This window comes from Mesoplodon bidens (genome assembly GCF_964165515.1).
Source record: "Mesoplodon bidens genome assembly, chromosome: 4".
In the NCBI taxonomy this organism is placed as follows: domain Eukaryota; kingdom Metazoa; phylum Chordata; class Mammalia; order Artiodactyla; family Ziphiidae; genus Mesoplodon; species Mesoplodon bidens.
This window is the reverse complement of record NC_138160.1, coordinates 109,553,037-109,579,191: the sequence shown is the minus strand read 5'-3', so window position 1 is coordinate 109,579,191 and position 26,155 is coordinate 109,553,037.

Below are 26,155 nucleotides of genomic sequence, written 5' to 3'. Positions count from 1 at the left end.
GAAACATGCTGGGGCAGAAGGGCATTGATTCCCACCAACATAGCCCAAAAGTCCAGGTTATCATTCTCCTTATCCACCAGGGTGCAGACTCACGACCTAGGCTTAGCTAACTGAATGTTCATAGCTTGCAGATCTAGAACAAGTAGCACAAAGGAAAGAAGAGCAATTTAGAATTCCTTTCGACAGTAGTGGCCAGTAGCTGCGATGCCAATAATGCCAGTAGTTTGTTCAGTGTCCTAAGCCAGCTGCACAAGCATCCTAACCAGCTATTCCAGTGGTTGGGGCTTGGCTGTAACGACAGCTGCCCGGCTTCCTGGGGTTTCAGTCTGCTTTCAGAGCTTGGTTTTCCAGCTTTCCCATCAATTCTTTAAGCCACACAATGACATAATTTTATTAAATTATTTTCTATTAAAACTAACCAGAATCCAATTCTGTTGCTATAAGCAAGACTTATGACTTAAACAAACTGTTGTCAGGAAGCAGGTTGCAGTCAAAAGGAACGCAGAAAAGCCTAGGGAGTTGTGCATACTTGACGTTGAAGGCAATGAACATTTTGTTGGTATTCATGAGAAGGAATCTGTCAGTCCCTGACATACAGTGACAAAATTTCTCTTTAAAATATTTTCTCTGGTCTAGTGAAATTAAATGAGTACTGAGAGCAGAATTTTCCATACAGGGTGGGGTACCTGCTTCTAATGGTCCTACATAAGGCCAATGAGAGCCCCAAATTCCAAAATTCTCAGTTTAAGCCATGTACTGAAATTCCTGGGATTTTTATGAGTGGACTAAAACAATACCTACCTTCTGTTACTTCCAGAACTTCCTTGGTTTATTGGAAAGAAGATATCCAAAGTTAGGAGAATAGAATCCTGGAGGGAATTGATCAAGTGAAATGTATGACTCCTAGAAGGCTTAGAAACAGTTCCTTTCTCCAAGGCCTTGAAAAATAAATTAATGAGAGGCCTAGGGTCATCTTTAAAAATACATTAGTGGCTGTACTTTGAAGCTGTGAATGCTGTTATGGGACACAGTTGAAATGGTCTCCCTGCCTCTAATGGGGGATTAGGACCCTGGGTGACATAGTGGTACTTAACCTCAGGGGTAACACTCTGGTTACTGGCAATGTAATCTAAATAGCCTGACCCACAGAGATTTTACTGGTTGCTAATATATCATAGGATTATTAGGAGTGAAATGGATAGGTGCTTACTAAATCCTATTTGACCTATGTTTCAAACTATAAAAAAAAATAGAACAAGCAAACAAATAAAAATATCCTCTATGCCTGACGATCCATTAAAATAGGATCATGGTCTCCTTAACAAATTCCTGGACCTGACTCAGTACAGTGCCTTCAGTCCCTTGAATGAAGGAAAACCTGGACACCCCTGAGAAGTCCTGAAGATAACATCATGTTTAAGCCAATCTTCCTTCTTGCCTGCCAGAAAAGAACCTGTAACACTTTACTAAGATTATTTTGCTTTGGGAAATAGAATATGCCCAGATCTTTTGAGTTTTATGGTTGGACATAAGCTCTGAGAAAACATGAATCCCTGAGGACCCAACATGCATTGCAATTTACATGTTAAGAGTGGGCGCTTCTGAAAATCATAAATGAATTTTGATCTGAGTCAGCTTATGATAGGCCCAATGAAATCCTGAATCTACACTATTCATAAGACTATGGTAACAAATATATATTCCCGAATATATAATGGCTGAATCACAATAGAAATATATTTCTCACTTAGGTGACAGTCCAGGCAGGTGCTCCTTATGCCTTAGGGCCCAGGTTCCCTCCTTCTCAGGGCTCTTCCATGTCCCGTAACCTTGTTAGCTGCACCCAGTCTATGGAAGGGGAAGGCACATGAAGAGGCAGACGTGTTTCTAAAAAACCTTAGAATGGTATACATCTCACCTGTTCACAGTCTTTTGGCAAACTCTGACTATGGGATCATCCCTATATACAGGGATGGCAGGAAATATAGCGTAACATTTCTTTTTTCTTTTTTTTGCGGTACACAGGCCTCTCACTGTTGTGGCCTCTCCCATTGCGGAGCACAGGCTCCGGACGCGCAGGCTCAGCAGCCATGGCTCACAGGCCCAGCTGCTCCGTGGCATGTGGGATCTTCCCAGACCGGGGCACGAACTCGTGTCCCCTGCATCGGCAGGCGGACTCTCAACCACTGCGCCACCAGGGAAGCCCTAGCCTAACATTTTACAGAGGGAAAAGAGGAAGTAGATTTTAGGGAAAATCTAGCAATCTCTGTCACAATGCTGTGCTTTTTCTCTACTTGCTGAATATGTACTAAGAATAGAAATACTATGAACTGGCAGACCTCTCACATGGGTTTCCCAACACATAGGGTAAGGGGCTAAAGGGAAAATACACCAAATGGAAGCCACTTGAACTCCCCCTCTAAACCAAAATTATAAATCAAAGTAACCCTGAATTACTGTGAAACTGTGGAAATTGGTGCCTCTATCAAAGACTTAGAAAATGCAAAAGTGCTGATTTTTTTCCCTATTCCTATTTAACTCACCTGTGCAGATGACAGGCCCTGGTGAATAATAAATGATTGCTGTATATTTAATCAATGTTAGCTGCTTTTCTAGATATGGCCTTTTTTTTTGGACAACTACATATAGCCTCCAACAGTTAACAGGCAGTTAATGATTTGGTAATATCACTGCCTTTATCTCTATAATATAAAGCAATGGAAGATATTTGTTTTACCTGAAAGAGATCAAAGTACAAATTTCTCCTAGAATATGACTACTTTCTAATGCTTTCTGTAAGTTAGTCCACAGGGACATTAAAGTTTATACTCCCCCAAGGGACATAATGCTTCTTCATTAGATTAATAATAATGCTGATAGTAGACAGAGAGCATGATGTAGCCATTCTTGATGGAAAGCACATATATTGAAGATTGAGAGATTAAGGGCCTACCACTTCAGTGAAGTTTCTGGGAGTCTAGTGATTTGGGACAAGTCAGGATCTCACTTTCAAAGTAAAGAAATATTTTGCCGTATCTTGTACCTCCACCAGTAAGAAAAACATTTTATGGGTTCTTTGGATTTTGGAGAAAATATATACTTACTTGAGTTAGCCTTTTCAACCTATTTTCTAGTTGATCCAAAGAATGGCACACTATGAGCATGGTTCAGAGCAACAAAATTTTCTCCTATCGGTCTTGTTGGGGTGCAAATAGCTCTGCCTATGTACCCTATAGACCCAGGAAATTAAGAGGGGCATTAGGAATGTGTGTGTATAATCTCATCCCTGTTTGGAGCAGCGGTGAGACATGATTAGAAAATCAAAACAGAGGCCCTAAAAATGCTGAAGCCTTGCCACGTCCCCTTCTGTAAATAACTGTTCCATTCTTTAAAAAAGCTTTTAGCTTTCTACTAGACCATGATTGAGACAGAGTACCTGACTGTGGAATAGCAGATGACCAAGTAAACTGAGCCACTCATCATGAATCAAGTACTGTTGTGTTCTACCAGGGTATTAATACATGAAGGTTAATGAAGGAAGGGATGGACCTGTCTTGCTCACCACTATTCCCCAGATTCTGGAATGATACCTGGTATATAATAATTGCCTAGAAAATATTTTCTGTTAGATGGAGGAAAGGAAAAAGGAAGGACGGAAGGAAGAAAGGAAGGGCCAGAGGGAGGAATCTAGCTAAACTTGTCCAGAAACACTCTCTCACCAAACAGAACTTGCATATACAGGATTAAGTCTAGGCAGGTCCTGACGGCCACATTTCTCATACTGTTCTCTCAAAATATGAGCACGCTTATCTCACTGAAGTCTCTCCCACAAACCTTATCTATTGTTCCATGGGAAGGTCTCTAAGATCAGCTGAAAATTAAAGAGCAATAAATTCAGCCCTGGTTCATTGGTTTCTCTGTGCAATTTGCTGGCACCAACCGCAAGTGGACAATTGCAATGTTACACCCCAACTCTGGAGCTGTCCTGAAGGACAGTGGGCTGAATTTCAAGCAGTATATCTTTTTTGTCCACCCAGCTGGAAAGAGGCATGGCATGAAGTAAGTTTTTATACTGATTAATGAATGGTGGTTAATAGTTTTCCGAGGTTGCAAGAAACTAGGAAGGAATCTGATTAAAGGATCAGTGAGAAAAAAGCCTGTATAAGAATTATGTGTATGAATTTCTTGAAGTGGAAGTTCAAGAACTTCCCAGAATGGAAGACATTTTTATCCCATGTGAATGCTCCTCAAAAGCCCCGCTCTGTGAAAGAGAGGCTTAGTCCAGGATTATACAAAAAAGCCCTCACTGATGACATCAGCCAGCCTCTTTCTGCATATCCATCATTGATCAGGGAGAGAATAACTGAAAAGCACTGGGGGCATGTATGGAAGCTATTCCTTAACTTACAGCATCTACTTCCCTCACTAAAGTTTATCTGGCCTCTACTACTGCTGATTCCGTAATATGCCATCAGAAAAATATTATTACATTGTAGGGGAATATTTGAATAATCTTTGATTGGGGGGAGGCTTTTGAAACAGTATAGAAAGGCTAAAAAGTCATAAAGAAAAAAACATTTGACTTCATTTTTTTAAGGTATTAAAAACATAATTTAGAAAAAATAAAAAAACACACAGGACAGACAAAAGGTCAATATCCCTAATGCAAAAAGAGTTCCTATAAATTAACTGAGAAGAAGATGAGCAGTCAGAAAGAAAAATGGGTAAAGGATAGAATAAATCATTGAAAAAAGAGGAAATACAAATGGAAAACAATTGTATGAAAAGTTGCTTAATTTCACCACTAGGGAGAGTAATGCAGATTATTATAAAAGATCCTGTTTTGATTTTTTTTTAATGCCCTAAAAAAAGAGAGTGATAAAAGTGAAGGTGAAGTGTGTGAGGTGGGAACAGTCTTACCTTGCTTCTGAGAGTGGGTGCTAAGCCCTCTTTGCAAATGGAACTGGCCATCTTCAGCAAAGTTTAGAATGACATATTCCATTGGTCGTGCAATCCCACTTGAGGAAATCTATGTTGGAGAGAGAGAGAAGCCCAGAAACCTAAGGATATTGGATAAGGATGTTTATGGCACCACCGTTTACAGTGGCACTAAACTGGGAGATAGTCTCCATGTTCATCATTAGGCAAATGATGGAACAATTTACAGCTCATCTTTCAAAAAGCATTGACCTTTTCTACTGATATGGAAAAAGGTATACACTATATTATAAAGTTTTTTAAAAGTCATAGTGTAATGCATTTCCTCTGATATATATTGGGTGTATATAGTTGCATGAATATGCAGAAAGGAATGGCAGAGTATACAACAAAATATTGAAATACATCAAAGGAATGAGAATTTATGTTAGGTGTAATAGGGAGAGCTACAGAGAGAGAAACTTTTCATATTTTCTATTGTGTCATTTAATTCTCTGCAATTTAAAAAAATTCCACTAAAGACTGTTTAAAAGAAAAAAACACAATTCAAAGTGCTCAATGCTTCTCTGTCTTGCTTTATTTCTACTTTTACATAATTGACTCATTAATGTTTATTGAGTGAAAGTGCAAAGAGAAAATCAGTCACTCTAGAACAATTGCCTTCTAAGAGAAGACTTTAAATAATACCACAAATTGTTCAGGAAAAGTTCTTATTTTTTTTTTCTTCTATGATTTAGCTGTTAATTATTTGGGCATGTGTTTTAAACCTATGACTGATGATGCCCTTGAGGTTTTTTTTTTCCAGCTTGGGAGACATTTGTTTTAAATTTTTACAATTTAACAAAAATACACTTGATCCACAGAAGAAACTACCCTGGCCAGAATACCTCTTACTACATTAAGGTCACATATCATATGACTATTTAAATTAGAACCAGAAACTTATGTCTTCCTGTTTCTGGAAAGCCTTTCAAATATTATCACAGGATAAATAAACTCTTATAAAAATTCAAGATGATTATAAACTGGTCTTCCATCTCAGAAGCATACATATATGTGCTAGATCTTGATTTTTGTTTTAAAGTGCTTTGTGAGAAATGGTGTTCTCTTTATGAAGGCAACAATATATTTCTGTTGATCTAAACAGTTAATTTATATCACATTAAACTCATGATTTCCAAATGTTCAATGTGTAATTCTATACTATATGTACTTAAATAAAAGATTTATTTAAATCTATGTGTGTACATTACTTCAAATATAATATATTACTTCGAAAGCTTTTTTTAAAAAGTTCTCAAGCAAACCTTGCTTTAGAACAAAATCCACTAGTAAAGGCTCAAATATGGTACTGAAAAACTGTTAGCTAAAACAATACACCAAGTATCTATGAATAAGTAGTGTGTAATTAATGGATCTTCCTTCCTTATTCTTTTTGTTATCCAACCAAGATAACCTCCTTTCTCCAAAAATGAGGAAAAAAATTGTAGGACTTAATATATTTTTATTAAAATACAAATATTTACAGATTTAATCTCAAACTCCCTGTGAAGACCTGTCAGCGATCTCTGCTTAAATTATGTTAAAGAACTTTATATATTACAAATTAAGATGTGATTTGCTTAATGTAAACTATCAGTAAGAAATCTGAAAAAAATTTCCATAATGTATTTACTTGATATACAGTGTGTTACAAGAATAAAGGGGGAGAAATTAAGAGAAAAGGAAGAGAAATTTATAGATGTGCGTAAGTCGCAAAGCCTCTCACTCACTGGCATAGTTTATTCAGATTTCCTTGGCTGTCTAGGTTCTCTTCAATATTATAAACTCCCAGGTCAGGGGCTGTGTCTGCCCACTGTCAGCACTGAACAAATAATAAATATCATTATTCACAGCAGTACCTGTGGGTAGAATTTGTATGATTATTATTTTTGAAATAGCACTATTCAACAGAACACTGATTGGATTGCCACTCAAGATTTTCTCGATCTTGCCTTATGTGTATTATGCTGAGGAGAAATGCTTAAACTGATCATTTATACTTTAAAAAAATACAGCTTGATGAAAAAGCAATTTAGTAAATTGGTGGGGGCTGTTTAATATCACACAGTGTTGTGTTCCCACAGAACAATCCAATTTAATGGAATTCCCTGGGAAATTTAGTCTAACCTGAAACAGAAAATTGTTACTGCCTGAAAGTTTGCATGCTTGTCTGATGTGCAGAAATTTCTAGAATAATTAGTGCTCTTAGTTTCAGGCACAAACCCCTTTCCCATCTTTACACTCAAACCCATCTATTTAAAATTAGTGGCTTTATGCAGAAATTAATTCAGCTGTTTTGATTAAATTTGATAAAATCAGTTTAAAGATACATTTACACACACACCCTTAAACATAGTTGAGCCCGTAAAATAACTTTCTATTGGATTTGCTTGTTTCTATTCTTTTTTTTTTTTACTCAAGCAATCCAGTAGAAGTAAAGATAAGTTTAAAACACTTGACAGGTCAATTCTGTCTGAATTCTTGTATTGGTACAAGTGTAAAGTAAGGAGCTAAATAACAAATAAATTTTATTTTCAGAGATCTGAAAAATGAAGTAAATAGAAAACTTCATCATCTCTGTTGCTGTGTTTTTGATTTCTAGTATTTCCATTTGACTCTTTCCTGGTTTCCAACTCTATGCTTAAATTACCCATCTGTTCTTGCATGTTGTCTAACTTTTTCATTAGAGCTTTTTTAAAACATATTATTCATAGTTATTTTAAATTCCTTGTGAGTTCTAGCACCTCGGTCATCTCCAAGGCTGGTTCTGATAATTACTTTGTATCTTCAGACTTCATTTATTCTTGACTTTTCCAATGTCTTGTAATTTTCTTTGGAAGCTAGACATGTTAAAGCACAGCAGATTCTGAGGCAAGTTTATCTTATGCTTGGAGATGAGCATACCTTTCCTTCTTCTGCACCTTTAGCGTACAGAAAGGATTTGTGTTAATCTAGTCAAATGTTGGGTTGGGCTTGAAATTTGATGAATTTGTACATATGCACACACCTGTGAAACCATTACCACAATTGAGGTAACAGACATACCCATCACCTCTAAAAGTTTCCTTGTACTTCTTTTTCTGTTATAAGAACACAAAATGAGATGTACCTTCTTAACTATTTAAATGTACAATACAGTATTTTTAACTACAGACACGATGTGGTATAGCAGGTCTCTAGAACTTATTCATCCTGCATAACTGAAATTTTATGCCCACTGAACAACAGCTCCCCATTTCCCGCTCCCCTCAGACCCTGGCAACTACCATCCTGTTCTCTGCTTCTACAAGTTTGACTTCTTCTTATATGAGTTTGCCTGTTTTAGATACCTTATCATGGTAGAGTCATGGAGTGTTTGTCCTTCTGAGCCTCACTTATTTCACTTAGTATAATTTCCTTCAGGTTCATCCATGTTGTTGCAAATGGATAAAAAAGTGTTTGTGAGGATATGGAGAAATTGGACCCCTTGTCCACTGTTAGTAGGAATGTAAAATGGAGTAGCCACTGTGGAAAATAGTATAAAATTTCCTCAAAAATTAAAATTAAAATACCCAGAAGTAATCCCACTTCTGGGTATTTATCCAAAGGCATTAAAATCAGGATCCCCAGGAAAGATTAACACTGCCATTGTTCACTGCCACTTTACTCACAATAGCCAAGATACTGAAACAACCCAACTGTCCATCAACAGATGAGTGGATAAAGAAAATGTGATATATTCATACAATGGAATACTGTCCACTCCTTACTGTGTTTAAGAGTAATATGCTAAGTGTTTATCTTTATCGAATACATCCTATGAATCAGCTTACCTCTAACAACGTTTGTGCTTACTAGTTACTTATTTATACTCTAAACGTGTGAACATTTTTTCATCTGTGTTTTATAAACTGCAGACGTCTGCACATTTCATAAGAGAATTCAATATTCTGAGAAATAAATGTACTTTACACCGAAAGCCAGAATTTCTTTTTGTGTAAGTTGACATGACAGTGTTGTAAGGGTGCCATCCTTCTGGTTAAACATGATTATATTATAACAATTGGCCTATAACTCAAGAGTGTCAATCAATAGCTTGGAAAAAGCTGCTCAGCAATTAGAGGCTTCCTTTCTGTTGATAATCTGAACTGGAAATAGTCAGAGGTCATTTGCCTGGTGGAACAGAAAGTGAAAGAGAGGAAAAAGAGAGCAAAAAGTAGTAGTGGACAGGAGTAAACAGAATCCATATGTAATCACAAGCCAAAAAGACCTTCATAGGAAAGAGTGAGTTCTTAGTTTGGTAGGGGGAACATAAACCTAAGGTGAAGACATACAGGGTGAAGAGACAGGAAAGTAGCTAATAAATATTAGCAGAATAGAGATTGGTAGGCTTCTAAGTCTGAGAAGACAGCTGGTAGGGTGACTCTGAATCTTAAAAAACTGGGCAATCCCCCAATTTTCTGAGGTATGATTATTATGACTGTGAACTAAGAATGCCTCTCGCTGTATCAGTAAACAAAGGATGTTGCAGCCATCAGCCACTACAGCTGCCCTGATGGTGTGCCTTGAGGGAACTCAGAATGGAAACAATGCCCGTCATCAAACCATCAGACACTGTAGCCACTCTCCCTGGGCCGCCCCCCCCCACCCCGCCCAACCATGTACTTCGTACCTTGTCCTTGTTGCCAAAACGCCTCTATAGCCTGGCTCCCCTCCCTTGCCTCTTCGGAGCAGTCTCTCAGAGTTATCTCAGATGCTGTGTCCCAGGCTTAAGTTCTCAGTTTTGTCCACTGAATAAAACATAACTCTCAACTTTAGGTTGTGTTTTTTGGTTGTTGTTGTTTTTTTTTCAGTCGATGTGACTCTGGTCATTTTCATTATATCTTGTTTGGAACCTTTTTTTTTTTTTTTTTTGCGGTAGGCGGGCCTCTCACTGTTGTGGCCTCTCCCCTTGCAGAGCACAGGCTCCGGACGCGCAGGCTCAGCAGCCATGGCTCACGGGCCTAGCTGCTCTGCGGCATGTGGGATCTTCCCAGACCGGGGCACGAACCCGTGTCCCCTGCATCGGCAGGCGGACTCTCAACCACTGCGCCACCAGGGAAGCCCTGGAACCTTTTTTGACATTCACATGAGATACAGCCCAGTGATTAACATTCCTGTTGACTAGTTTTGTGCATTCACTATAAAAATGGACTTAATTTTTTCAAGAGATATCCATATAAAGAGCTGAATATTTTCTCAAAGAAATCTCTCAACTTTAGGTTGGCTTAGAGTATTACTGTAATATGGAAAATAATTCCTGCATAAATTTTTTAAAGGAATCAAGCAATAACATTTAGCATACAGACTTTCTATTTTTTTCAAGGTTAATTTATACATCAAGATGAATAAAGCTACCACCATACTTTCTTGCATTCTTCAATACATCTAGCATATGGTGGTAATTTTAGGAAGTTGATTTAAATGATAAAATTAGAGCTTAGCGAAGGATTAGTTTTGGAAAGGATCAGCAAACAAATGGCAACTGTACCATCACTCCCTTCTCCCAATCGTATTGTTGATACAATTACTTAATCAGAGTTTTGTTTCTCCCTAAATCCAGATAACTTCATATTTTAAAATATTCATGGCATTGTATTTTAGGTCTCACCACCAACAGAACTAAGCCAGCCCTCACAATTAAACCTATTTGACATCAGCGTGCTACTTCCTCCTTTGGACTGTTGCCTTTAGTGCTGGCTATTTTATCCAAGTGTTTAATGTAACCTCATTAAGTTAATGAATCTGGTACTTTAGCATTTCTTCAGGGATAGAAGAACTAAAATTATTGGCTATGAACTACTCTATTCACTAATGCATTCTGTTAATTTATTAAAGTTGCTTATGGAAAAACTGAGCATGATCCAGAGATGTAGGTGGACATGCGATAAATATATGCATTTATCTCAAATTTAACATGATCCTTATATCTATTAATACTTAAAATTTATGCTTGTAGGTGGATTTGACTGAAAGGAATCCTTTAATTTGATATTTTTTCACAGAATAGAAGTGAATTTGTAGAGTGTTTTTTAAACATTACATGGGTACCTTTGATGTGTACGTCTTTCTTTTTATACAATCTCCACAGTGCAAGTGATGAATTATATAATTTACTACTGTTCCTAACAAATATTGAACCAACAATGTGAAAAATGAAAATTTATTTTAAAACTTTAATAGTCAAATCAATGGTTCAGTGATTTGTGTGATTCGTGTTCCAAATAGAACATTCTAGCAACAAAGACCAAATTTCTCAGAGAAAGGAAATTAACCTACCAGTCATCTTTCATTCAAATTGTGTGATGAATATCTTCCTTGCTCTGCTTCTCCTCTAGAACTGAGAAAGTTTCATTATTCTTGGCAGATTTAAAGTAACAAATGTTATAAAATTGATTTATGTTTTTCAAATGCATTTATTCATAAAACGGAGATGTGGAAGCTTGCAGAACAGGTTCTATAAGACCACATAAGTTGTGAGAACATGTGCTATGTCACACACATGAGCCATGTCTTCAAGCTGTTCTTTAGAGGCCAAGAATCCAGCACCCAAACTGCGGTACCAGAGAAAGTTGAACACATCAAGGAGTGACATGTCAATGGACCATGAAAGCACAGGTCCTTACAGTCCTGCTGGAAAAATGGGCAAAATGCCAGGGGCTTCAGATGCATACAAACCCTAGATAACCTCTCTGTGAGCCATGAGCACAGAAAGTGTTGTGTCAAAATGTTGTATGGCCGCTTCAGTTTGCTGAATTATGATATCCAAAAGGGGAAGATAAAATGAATTGTAGAATAAAGAGTCCCATAACAATTTACTTTTTGTTCTCAGGATATGCCCTGCCTTAAGTTATTACTTCCTGTTGCAGTCTTTCTTAATGCCACACAGTTACTTGTCTAACCCTACCTACACTTCTGTTAAAAGCCAGACTAGCTGCTAACGCTTAGAAGGAGTCTGACACAATTCCCTTAGGAATAACTACTTCGCCTTCCCAGATATTTTCATAGTGATCTTCAGATAACTTTGTTTTGGCATTTGTCATAGAGAGCTTAAATCCATTACTCGTTAAGTGTGTGTAAATTCCCCTGAGTTGGGCTACTACACAGTAGTGACCATATTTTTAAAAATTCTTTTATCTACCATGGCTCTAATACTGTACATTTTAATAATGCAGGTGGGGGCTTCCCTCTGGCGCAGTGGTTAAGAATCCACCTGCCAATGCAGGGGACATGGGTTCGAGCCCTGGTCCGGGAAGATCCCACATGCTGCGGAGCAACGAAGCTCGTGTGCCACAACTACTGAACCTGCGCTCTAGAGCCCACATGCCACAACTACTGAAGTGCCCGTGCTCCACAACAAGAGAAGCCACCGCAATGAGGAGCCCGCATACCACAACAAAGAGTAACCCCTGGTCGCCACAACTAGAGAAAGCCTGCATGCAGCAATGAAGACCCAATGCAGCCAAAAATAAATTAAATAAATAAATTTATTTTAAAAAAGTAATAATGCAGGTGGAACTGAAATAACAGGTTACAATTGTTTGCTTTATTATTTTTTATGGAAGTATAGTTGATTTATGATATATTAGTTTCAGGTTTACAGCATAGTGATTCAGTACTTTTAAAGATTATACTCCATTAAAAGTTATTACAAGATAATGGTTGTAATTCCCTGTGCTGTACAATGCATCCTTGTTGCTTATTTATTCTATACACAATAGTTTGTATCTCTTAAGCCCATGCCCCTATCTTGCCCCTCCACTCTTCGCTCCTCCCTCTGGTAACCACTAGTTTGCTTTCTGTATCTGTGAATCTGTTTCTCTTTGCTATTTACATTTGTTTGTTTATTTTTTAGATTCCACATATAAGTGCTATCATAAAGTATTTGTCTTTCTCTAACTTATTTCACTAAGCATAATATTCTCTAGGTCCATCTGTGTTGCAGCAAAGGGCAGAATTTCATTCTTTTTTATTGGGTGAGCAATATTGCATTGCATATATGCACGAAATTTCTTTATCCATTCATCTGTTGATAGACACTTGGGTTGCTTCCATACCTTGACTATTGTAAATAGTGCTGCTATGAACAGTGGGGTGCACACATCTTTTCAAATTAGTGTTTTTGGTTTTTTCCTATGTATACCTAGGAGTGGAATTGCTGGATCAAATGGTAGTTCTATTTTTAGTTTTTTAGTAACCTCCATACTGCTTTCCATAGTGGCTGCACCAATTTACATTCCCACCAACTGTGCACAAAAGTTCCCTTTTTCTCCACATCCTCACCAACATTTGTTGTTTGTAAACTTATTGATGATAGCCATTCTGACAGGTGTGAGGTGATATCTCATCGTGGTTTTGATTTGCATTTTCTTTAATAATTAGCAATTTTGATAATCATTTCATGTCCCCGTTAGCCATCTGTATGGCTTCTTTGGAAAAAATGTCTATTCAGGTCTTCTGCCCATTTTTTGATTAGATTGTTTTTTTGATATTGAGCTGTATGAATTGTTTGTATATTTTGGATATTAACTCCTTATTGGTCATATCATTTGAAAATATTTTTTCTCATTCCATAGGTTGTCTTTTAGTGTTGTTGATGGTTTCCTTTGCTGTGCAAAAGCATCTAAGTTTAATTAGGTCTCATTTGTTTATTTTTCCTTTAATTCTTTTGCCTTAGGGGACAGAAACCTCAAAAATATTGCTACAATTTTTGTCAAAGAGTGCCTATATTCTCTTCTGGGAGTTTTATGGTTTCCAGTCTGACTTTTAGGTTTTTAATCCCTTTTATTTTTGCATATAGTGTGAGGAAATTTTCTAATCTCATTCTTTTACATGTAGCTGTCCAGGTTTCTCAGCACCATTTACTGAAGAGACCATCTTTCCTCTGTTGTATATTCTTGCCTTCTTTGCCGTAGATTAACTGACCATAGATGTGTGGGTTTATTTCTGGGCTCTCTAACCTGTTCCATCAATCTAGGTATCTTTTTTTGTCCCCCGTACCATGCTGTTTTAATTACTGTAGCTTTGTAGCTTTGTAGTATAGTGTGAAGTCTGGGAAAGTCCAGCTTTGCTCTTTTTTCCCCAGAATGCCTTGACAATTTGGGGTCTTTTGTGATTCCATATGAACTTTAATATTATTTGTTCTACTTCTGTGAAAAATATTGTAGGTATTTTGATAGAGATTGCATTAAATCTGCAGATTGTTTTGGGTAGTATGGCTATTCTAACAATACTGATTCTACCAATCCAAAAGCATGGGATATCTTTCCATTTCTTTGTATCAGCTTCAATTTCCTTCATCAATGTTTTATAGTTTTCAGTGCATAGGTCTTTCATCTCCTTGGTTAAATTTATTTCCAGGTATTTTATTCTTTTTGATGTGATTTTTTTTTACTCTCTCTTTCTGATAGTTCATTATTAGTGTGTATAGAAAAGCAACAGATTAATATACAGATTTCTATATATAAATCTTGTATCCTGTGACTGTTGAATTCATTTATTCTAATGTTTTTTGGTGGAGACTTTAGAGTTTTCTATATAAAGTATCATGTCATCTTCAAATAGTGACAGTTCTACTTCTTCCTTTCCAATCTGGATGCCTTTTATTTCTTTTCTGATTGCTGTGGCTAGGATTTCTATTACTGCGTTAAATAGAAATGGTGAAAGTGGGCATTCCTTTCTATTCCTGACTTTAGAGAAAAGGCTTTCACTTTTCACCATTGAGTATGTTAAGCTGTGGGTCTGTCATAAATAGCCTTTATTATGTTGAGATATGGTCCCTATATACTAAATTTGATGAGAATTTTTCATGAATGGATGTTGAATTTTGTCAAATGCTTTTTCTGCATCTATTGAGAAGATCATGTGATTTTTTTATACATCCTTTTGTTAATGTGGTACAGTACATTGATTAATTTGGCAATACTGAACCATCCTTGGGTCACTGCAATAAATCTCACTTGATCATGGTACACGATCCTTTTTATATATTGTAGGATTCTAATTGCTAACATTTTGTTGAAGATATTTGCATCTATATTCATAAAAGACCTGAGCCTGTCATTTTCATTTTTTGTAGTGCCTATCTAGTTTTAGTATCAGGGTAAATATGGCCTCACAGAGTGAATTTGGGAGTGTTCTGTCCTCTTCAATTTTTTGGAATAGTTTGAGAAGGATAGGTATTAGCTCTTCTTTATATATTTGGTAGAATTCCCTTGTGAAGTCATCTGGTCCAAGACTTGATTTATGTAATTAATTTTTTTTTTTTTTTTTTTTTTTTTGTGGTACGCAGGCCCCTCACTGTTGTGGCCTCTCCTGTTGTGGAGCACAGGCTCCGGATGCGCAGGCTCAGCAGCCATGGCCCACGGGCCCAGCTGCTCCGCGGCATGTGGGATCTTCCCGGACTGGGGCACGAACCCGTGTCCCCTGCATCGGCAGGCAGACTCTCAACCACTGCACCACCAGGGAAGCCCGATTTCTGTAATTTTTAAATTACAAATTCAATTTCACTACTAGTGATCATCTGTTAAGGTTTTCTGTTTCTTCTTGACTCAGTCTTGGCAGGCTGTATGTTTCTAGAAATTTGTCCATTTCTTCTAGGTTGCCCAATTTGTTTGTGTATAACTGTTCATAATATTCTCATGATTTTTTATATCTCTGTGGTTATTGGCTGTTTTTTCTCCTCTTTCATTCCTTATTTTCTCTATTTAGGTCCTCTCTCTTTTCTTCTTAGTGAGCCTGGCTAAAGGTTTATAAATTTCATTTATCTTTTCAAAAAGACATCTCTTAGTTTCATTGATCTTATCTATTTTTATATCTATTTTATCTCCTATCTGATCTTTATTGTTTCCTTCCTTCTGCTGACATTGGGCTTTGTTTATTCTCCTTTTTCTAATTCCTTTAGGTGGTAGGTTAGGTTGTTTGAGATTCTTGTTTCTTGAGGAAGGCCTGTATTGCTATAAACTCCCCTCTTAGAACTTATCTTACTGCCTCCCATAGAATTTGGAAAACTGTGTTCTCATTTTCATTTGCCTTAAGATATTTTCTGATTCCCTCTTTGATTTCTTTATTGGCTGATTGGTATTTTAGTAGCATGTTGCTTAGTCTCCACGTGTTCGTTCTTTTCCCATTTTTCTTTCTACGATTGATTTCGAGTTTCATAATCTTGTGGTCAGAAAAAAAAGCTTGATATAATTTCTATCCTCTTAAATTTGGTGAGACTTGCTTTGTGGCCTAGCATGTGATCTATTCTGGAGAATGTTCCACATGCCTTGCTGTGACATGGAGTGAGCAAGGCCAAACATCCACTAGGCTTGAGTGGGAGCATGTGCCAAGTGGGTCACAGGAAACCTGGCAGCTGCTCTTTCCTCCCTGCCTTGGGGGAAGCCAGCATATGTGTACTCCTCACCAGCAGAGTCCAGCCTTAGCACAGCCCTCTTGTTATTGCCAGAGGTCCTCCAACCAGCCAAGGAGGTTTGTCTCCCATGTGTAGGACTCAGGACTGTGGCTCTCAAACTGTGGCTCTCAGCTTTCACTGCCCAGGGTTGGTATCTGCCTGTATATTCTCCCTGCTGGGGGCACAGGTCTCAACCTGACTGCTCTTCTTCCCTTCTTACCTGATTACATGTGTATCTTTCTTATACCCTTAGTTGTACAGGAATCCTTCTGTCAGATTCCAGTTAGTTTTCAGTGAGAATTGTTCCACATTGTAGATGTTTTTGTGATGTACTCGTGGGGGGAGGTGAGCTCCACATCCTCTTACCCTTCCATCTCCAGAATTGTTTGCTTTAGTAAAGGTTTCATTAGGAAAACAAAAAGAAGAGCTGGTAGAATGCTCCTCAAAATACATTAAGCACACACAAAAGACAAAGATGAATAAATAAAATAAGTGCTTCAATTATTTACTTAGTTTAATTCTCCCTTACTTGTTCTTTATTTAAGCTACAAATTTTAGAACTCTGGTAATTGCAACTATTGACACTAGCGTTCATCAAATATTTTCTTTTTGGGATGTGATGTAAAAGTGAGGGATGTAACTAATCAGATATACAGATAAAGTTTAAGTTAAGAAACTTAAGTTTTATACATATCTTTGTCATTTGTTTAAACTTGAACTCAACATTATCAAAATGTTTACCAAATGTGTCAGGATTATAAATGCAGTCAAATCTCAAAGTTTGTATTTTGCTCTCATCCCTCTTATTTCCATAGAGGAAAAATGCTGTTTAAAAAGCTTTTTAGTTTACATTTCTAAATGACTTTAGAATTTTAAAGACTAGTTAGATTAATTGCTTTAAAGCTATAGAACTTTGCATTCCAGTCCAGAGACCATTTTTATATATCTGCTTTATGACACAAGCATAGAGTTACAACAAGATCAAATAATGTTACTCTTTTCAAAACTGCTAATGAGTGTAATTGCTATGTTTTTGTCATTTTCTTCCTGTCTCCTGATTCTTTGTTTCTTACCTTCTTGCTCTCTGTCTCCCAGTTCAGCAAGTAAACACAATTTTGTGACTACTTTCCTGAATCAATTTAAATCTTACCTAGGAATCAAAAGCATGAAACAAAAACCTAGCAGAAATTATTTCATTTAACTACTGAACTATTTTATACTTATGGTGGTATATTTCTAAATCATATTATACTTGGAAATCTAGTATTTCAGCTCTATGTTACAATTCTTTAATATCATTCCCATTAAAGATAACTGGATAAAAATGGTTAATTTAATAAATTTCCTTAAAACTGCAAGTCACCTATCATGTGTCTTCAAAGTTCGTGAACATTCCTTTGAGGATGATCTAGAGAATTTCAACTGAATTAAATACAAAATGTATTTTTAGTTTCCGTCAGTCCAGATAATCATTATATGAACCCAGTGTGTAGTCTTTAGCTTTCATCCAATTGCCCTTTTTACAAGAAACAAATAAACCTATAAAGACTAAATTCATTAAATTATTTCAAAGTGAGACACATTTTAGCCCAACAATGAAACAAAGTAGTTCTTTAAGGGGAAAAAAATTAAAATCCAAATTTTATTTCTTAAAAACAATGCAAAGGCATTTGATAGCTTATAGTTGTTTTATTTTACTACATGATTTTGTGCAACTTGACATAACTTCTTTAAAACCTAATACCAACAGTAGTACCACATTTGTAAAATGAGGTAATTGAACTGCATCATATGACTATCAATGATTCAATTATTTGAACTATATCATGTTAGCCCAAACTTCACAAAATAGCAATTAATTTACCTATGAGCTGGGTACTATTATTATCCTTTTCTATAGATTAGAAATCTGAGGATTAAAGAAAATAAATACCTTTTGTCCAAGATAACACAACTTGTAACTAACAGAGCCAGGTTCACACCTAAGCAATCTGGCATCAGAGCATAAGACTTTGACTATTATACTATGAATTCAAATATTCCTTCCAGCTCTATGAAACTTTAATTCATATCTATGAAAATACTTTCAGTTTCTCACAGTTGCTAAAGATTAAGTTGGTGCATGAGAAAGGTAAGCCCAACTTCTTGGTAGACAGATGATTTTTAAAGCAACTTTACTGAGATATAATTTATATACCATAAAATTCACCCATGTAAAGTATAAAATTTAGGGGTTTTAGTATATTCACAGAATTATGCAAATATTACCACTATCTAAAATTAGAACATTTTCATCAGCTCTGAAAGAAACTCTATATGCAATAGCAGTCACTTCCATTTCACTCCCAGCCCCAGGTAACTGCTAATCTACTTTTTGTCTCTATAGACTTGCACATTCTGGACTTCTCTTATAAAGAAATCATACAGTCATATTCTCATTTCTTCACTTAGCGTAATTTGTCGAAATTCATCTATATTGCATCATATATCAATACTTCATTCCATTGCATTGCCAAATAATATGTCGTGTCTGGATATACCTCATGTGTTTATCCATTCATCCTTTAATGGACAATCTGTGTTGTGTCCACTCTATTATAAATAATGCTGCTATGAATATTAGTGTACAAGTTTTTGTTTGGATATATGTTTTTATGTCTTTTGGGTAGCTAGATTATTCAGAGAATTTTAAGAGAGAGTTCATGATTGTAACTCCTATTTTGCTTCTCTATTTGTTGCAAATGGTATAAATAACAATTTCATAAAATAGCACTGTGAAATTTGACTCCTTTTTGTATGTGGCTAGACTTAGACGTCAAATATAAAATCTGAGGATCTATGTAGACGAAAAACCATCAGTGTCTCAATGATAGTGCAGGGATTTGTTTTTATCATTAAAAGAAAATAAGAGAGTTCAAAAAGAACAAGAAAGAACAAAGCAGGTAAATTAAATTACGTATTCTCCTACCCTTTTTTCATGGGCACTGACTTGGAAATAGGGCCTGGAGTAAGAAACAAGGTTATCATGATATTGGTTGAATTCTATCTCCAAATTATTAATAACTTTATAATGAACAACAAAAAACAGAAATAAGTTCAGAAACAGAACATGGCAGATTCAGATTTAAAAATTAATATGTGACAGGACATAAACCATAGTTAATCTGAGAGACAAAGGACTGGTTTAGGTCTGGAGCCCTGGTGTCGGTTTGGCCATTGCCACTAGCACAGTGGCTAAGTCCTTCATGCCTCTGGGCTGCAGTTACCTCTTCAAAATGAGGGCACTAGACTAGAAAATTGTTAACTAGTCATGTGCTATTCATATCAAAAACTTTAGAGTAAGGTTTTTCTGAACCAATTTCCAGAATATTAACAGATCTAAACAGAGAGTTCTTTTTTTTTTTTTAAAGATTTAATTTTATTTATTTTTGGCTGCGTTGGGTCTTCGTTGCTGTGTGCAGGCTTTCTTTAGTTACAGTGAACAGGCCGGGGCGGGGGGGGGCTACTCTTTGTTGCGGGGAGGTGGCTTCTCATTGCGGAGCAAGGTGCTGGGGCTTCAGTAGTTGTGGCACGCAAGCTCAGTAGTTGTGGTGCATGGGGGGTGTGTATGGGCTTAGTTTCTCTGCTGCATGTGGTATCTTCGTGGACCAGGGATCGAACCCGTGTCCCCTGCATTGGCAGGCGGATTCTTAACCATTGCACCACCACGGAAGTCCCAAAACAGAGAGTTCTTTACGCCACTTTAACAAATTTCCTCTCTGTCTCAATAGATAGATAATTTACATATTTATATATAGTTTATTTGAATTCAAACACAAAATCAGAGATTGTTAGAGTTGGAATGAATCTCAGTCATCATTTGGTGAATGATGCAATACTCTTATTTTAGACATTGTAAAGAAACGGTTATGACCTGTGGAAGAACACATCATAGTGACTGGGGATCCAAGATTGGCCAGGGTGCTTGGCTCTTTCAACTCTGTCATGTCACTTTTCCTAATGATTCCTGGGAACCCACTGATGCAAACTGTCTGTAGCTGCAATCCTGTCTCCGTGGCAGAAAAGAGGGTTTACTTTTCCAAAACAGAAACAAAAAATCATTCATTAACTCCCTATAAAGAACAAAAAATTACTGACAGATACTAAGGTTTCAAGTAAAGGTTATCACTTGTTAAATTCTTCCTTTTTTCATAGCACCTGCAATAAATATCAGACAATGCATAATTTTGAATGGAAGAACTGATTCCTTTTCAAACCATGCATATTGTGCAGAGAGGTTGATGTCAACATCTACGAATGTGTTTTTTTTTCCTTCCTAGAAAGGCTCGGATATACTCCCTTTTGAGCTACTGCTATTTTCTTCAGTAGCAGTAACACATTATTTGACTTTTAGTAGTTGCCTTCTAATTATTCTCTGCCATGTCATATTGCATATTTCCTTCATAACAAGTTTCACAGTCTGTAATGATCATAGATATTTATGTGTTTACTTTTTTGTGTGTTTATGATCTGCCTTCTTCAACTAAACTATTAGTTCTTTAGGTGGCAGGAATCCTGATTGTCTTATTCACTGGGTACGAGCAATGCTTAACACATTTCCTGATCCTTGGTCAATGGTGTTTGCTGAATGAAAAAAATGACATTATATCAGTAAAGAGTGTGCACGGCAAGAAGAGAGGAAGTCCATAAATTTCTGCATTTCAGCTAAAGTCTGAGTATTTGTAGACAGGAATACATATCCAAATGTTTCAGATGTTTATATTTTAGCCCACAGTGAAATGAAGTACATTCATAACACTAACCTCTGTACTTAAAAATGGCGCTGTCACATTATGACTAAGGTTATTGACAGTGATAACTAGAACTTTAATGTCTAATGTATAAAACGTATCTTTATTTACTTGTATAGTGCAAAGAATATAACTTTGGAGTTACACAGGCCTGTGTTCAAATTTGCCTTTGCCACTTTCAAACTTTGTGATCTTGGGTGAGTAAATGCACCTCCAGTAGTCTGTATTTTATCAACCTTATATCTGGATTTTATACCTTATATCAAATATAGATATAAGGTATAAGATTTTCTCTAAGTTCCTGACACAATATGAAAATATACAGTCTGTTGGTGAATCTCTTCATTTACTGCTGGCAGTTAGCTTTAATAGTGTTACAAAGTTAGTGATACTCAGCATTGAATACAGTTGGTATTTGACAAAAGTCTTTATTTTTCTTATTACTAATCTGTGGCAACCTAAAAGATTCACATTCTATGAATGAAAAGTGATCATGCCAAGCTGGTCATTCTGTGATCATCTGGCTTCAGAGAGCCCTGCATTCAGGTATTTAAATTAGTCTTTATGGAGTTTCTTTTGTTCTGTTGGCAAGGACTCCCCGTGGACATGGAGGACCTTGGCAGTGCTATTATCTTTTGCCAAACTTCATCAAGCCCAGCAGAGTGGGTTTGAAGGTAATGCAGCCATGATGATAAGAGACTGGCTTGGTTTCAGACCTCTATTATCAGCCTCACTGGTTTTCATGTTTTGCCAAATACAGCATAAGAAGTGAGAGAGGTAGTGTGTGCCCCAGAACATGTTCAAACACAAGCCACACAGTAGATTGGAAGAGTGCAATACAGACAGGATTCAGCCTTACTGCTTTACTTTTAAACTCAAAGCACATTATGAGTAGTGACTGGGGTGTCACAAATGCTCTGCAGTTGTTTCCTATAGGGGTTTTACTTTCTTTTTTGGAAGTGGTGATATTGCTAGTTGATCTTCAGATGCTGCATATGGTAAGAAAATACTAGTCAAAAGCATACAAGGTAAGGCTCCTATAAGGCTAAGAATTTTGTTATTTCTGACAGCTCTTATTACTTAAAATTTTCTGACAAAGTTTATAATGTAGTATCTTGCCAGATTCTCTGAAATATAATCTTTTGAAGTCTTTTTGCTCTTCTAAGGAGCTTACTGATCCTTTAGTAAGGAGAGTGGTGACAGACACCTCTCTATTATTCTTCAGTGCTATCTCACTAACCCCGATCAAAGTGAGTCACTGGTTTTTATCTGTTAGATGATGTCACTGAAAGTCGGTTGGCCAGGATGGTAGAGAGAGCCCTGCATTCTGGGACAATTTTCAATTTCCTATTCCCTGTCAGTCCTAACAGCGCATTCACCTTTCATACATTTATTCCTAGACAATAAATTGAGTACCCAATAATAGCATCACAGTTCTTTGTTATAGATTCTTAAGACTATTAGTGTAGTAGGAAAATGAGAAGGACTAACAATATAGATGATAAATGTCACAGGAGGTAGAGGAAGGTAAGTGGTAAGCACGGGGCATAACTATGGAAGAAGTCATCTCCATTTGCCTGGGCAAGGGGTAGTTTCATCAAAGCTTCATACGGGATGTGAAAAATTAGCAGGAGCTCTTGGATGAGGGTCAAGAACTCAGGCATCACTGAGGCCTACACCCCAAAAGCTTCCTCTAGGAGAAGATGAAGACCTTGGGCACACCAAGTTGTGTGCTGGATACAGCTAACATTACAGGTTAAAGAGAGCCAACTGTTCAAATCTGAAGAATTTTGCAAGCTGACTGATAAACATAGCCATTACTAAATAGCACATTATATAAACTTACAATCAAAGAAATTATACTAAAAACAAACATAATATTCAAACCTTATTACTTCCCAATTATTTTACTACACCTTACTCTTAGGTGTGCTTTTGAGGTAATGTCTCCTGCACCTGAAAAGTAGAAATACTAAATAATTGTGTGCTCCTGTGCATTTCCTTCCAAATCCTCATGTAGTGACATCATGTTGGTAGCTTGAAATTGGCCATGGTGGGAGAACGGATGCCAGGAAAAATCAGCAAATGCTACAGATCACGTTTTTATTTATTGTTTTGTTGATTGAGCTTAAGAAAGTTGGAGATGGATAAAATGTTAATAGTGCAGATTATACTTAAAGTATGTCATAGTTCTGTTTCACTGTGACTAGCACCCCAAAATTGAGGTCGTATACTTCCAGTATTAGAAAACTTACGTGATTCAGCAAAGAAGTTGCTGTTATTGACTATCGAGTGAAGTTCCAACATGACATTACTGTTTGTGTTCATCTTAATCATTAATGTAAATGGAAATATCATTAACATTCACATCAGAGCTATAGTTGTTTATCAACTGCCACCATAGCATGGATCCAGACACAGCAGTTCAGCAAAAATCAACAGAAGCAGCCTATGAGAATCAGTCAGCTATACTGAATTTACAAGGTACAGTATTGCATTTAAAAAATTATTTGTAGACTGTATGCTGTGCCTCAGTAAAATATAACAAATTTATGTATATATGTATACATGCACACACGTAGGTATATGTCTGTGTGTACATTATTCACATGCATACTTTTTTTTCCTCATGGAGAGCAGGTTGTCAAACATTTACAGACTCACTACTGTGCACACATATAATTGTGCCCAGACACCAGACAGAAAGTTCTGCTACACCGGAGGGAGCCTTTTAATGACTTAAGGCAGGAAGTTACATGATTACATCTGCATTTTGGAAAAATCCACTTAACTAAAGGAATAAAGACAAGGAAACAATTTAGGAGATAATTGATTTAGTTCAGGTAATAAATATTGACAGCCTAGTTTAAACCAGAAAAAAGGAAGGGATAGATCTGAGAGACACATTCCAGTTAGAGTTGTAAAAACATAGTGGCTGATTAGCTATGAGAGAGGAGCAATAGGAAGATCAGCTCAGATGTGTGACTCAGAAGAATAGTTAGAGACCAAAGCAAATAAGTAGATTAAGTAATAATTGAAAAAACCACATCCACATAATTTTAGGGTAAGGATTTAGGAGCTTAGTTTAGGACCAAGTTTGAAATTCTTAGATATTTAGGCAGAGTTTTCTAGCACATAGTTGAAGGTGAGAATCTAAATGACAGAAAAGGAATCTGGTTTGAGTTAGAAATTTTGGAGACTTAGAAAATAGATGGTTAAGGGAGTCATGAGTTATAGAGGGAGGCATGAAAGAGAATATATACCACAAACACAAAGAGGGAAGGGAGACAAGATTCAAACCTTGGAACCATCCATATTTAATGGTGAGATAAGGAAGGCCCTTGATAATGGAGATGAAAAAGAATTAAGATTAGAAGAGAATCAGGAGAGAGTGGTGACTCAGAAACCAAAGTTTGGAAAAGGCACGATCAGAAGAATCAAATGCACTGGAGAGTCACACACACACACACACAAGAAAATCAAAACAGATTTATTTAGGGTAATAGGCTGAAGTGAGAGTATCTGCTGTGCCAACTGTAGAAGGATCCTGTTTTACTTATTAATTGCTGCATAACAAATTAACCTCCAATTAGGAGCTTAAAACAACCACAATTCACTGTTTTTCATGATTCTGAGGAGTGACTGAGTTCAATCGGGCAGTTCTTTTGCTCTACATGGAATCTGCTGGAAAGCCCAAGATGACCTCACTCACATGTCTATTGCCTCAACGGAGCTGGCTGAAATGGCTGGGGGCCATCTGGACGTCTTTCTCTCCCTTTGGAATCTCTCATCTTCCAGGAACAGTCAGACTTCTCTAAATGGCAGCCAGTTTTTGAGATAGCAAAAGGGAAGCCTACAAGGTCTCTCAAAGTCTGGGCTCAGAAATCCCAGAATCTCCCTTCACCCTCATACTACTGATCAAAGCAAATCACTAGGCTAGTCTAGGTTTAAAGGGTGAGACATTCACCTCACTGCTTGATGGAACGAGCAGCATGTGTGAACAGGGATAAGAGAAATTGTCCGGGACTCTCTTTGTAGAAAATTACTCCATGTGTCCTTCCTTTGTGCCATGTGAGTATCTTTAAGTATCCCTTTCTTAATTTAGTCCAAGAAGCTCCAGGATTAACATGATGCTCCACAGCTCCCACTGACATAAAACAAAAACAAAGACTCTGTATTTAAGATCCACAAATGAGCTCCCACCCAAGTGCAAGCATCAGGAAAGAAGGAAAAGCATACCTATACCTAATGGCAAGATTTGGATTAGGATGTGGGAATGGGGCCAAGGTAAAATGAACACACCACAGATTGTTATCTATATAAAGCTGCAAAAAAAACCAAACAGAGCTTACTAACTTTCCCACCCAAGAATCTGAGTACAAAAGTCCTAACAGCTTCATTCCACTTCTTTCCTTCAGCACCCAGACGTCTTTAGATCTCTTGTGGCCATGAAGTATCAAATATCATGAAAAGGGGAGGGGGGACTTTATGTATTAACAACAGACTCTTTGTTCACATTGACTGTGCCAGAGCAATATCTTAGAATGCAGAGAAATACTGTAAACAGGGAAACATTTTGCAAGATAAGTTTTCAGGAAATATGCTGGCCTCTTGACACATCTCTATGGCACATCACATAGCCTAGTTTGAGTAGCTGAGTCTTCTTGCTGACCTCACATACACAGATGGCCAGACTTTTGTATTATTTTTCATGCATTTCTAAAGTAAAGTAAGCTCTGATTCTCTAGTTAGATAATTGAAGCACTGTTTTATTTTCAATATTTTCTTTCAAATATACACACATAAGCTGATTTTATTATTTTAGAATTATGTCCTAGGACTACTAATTTCCATAACAATAAAACAAGCCCACAATACAAACGAATTTTTGTGTAAGTACTACATAATGTATGAATGCAAACAGATTGAAATTCATGATAAAATGTTTGATACAGTCTAGTTAGCTGTGAAA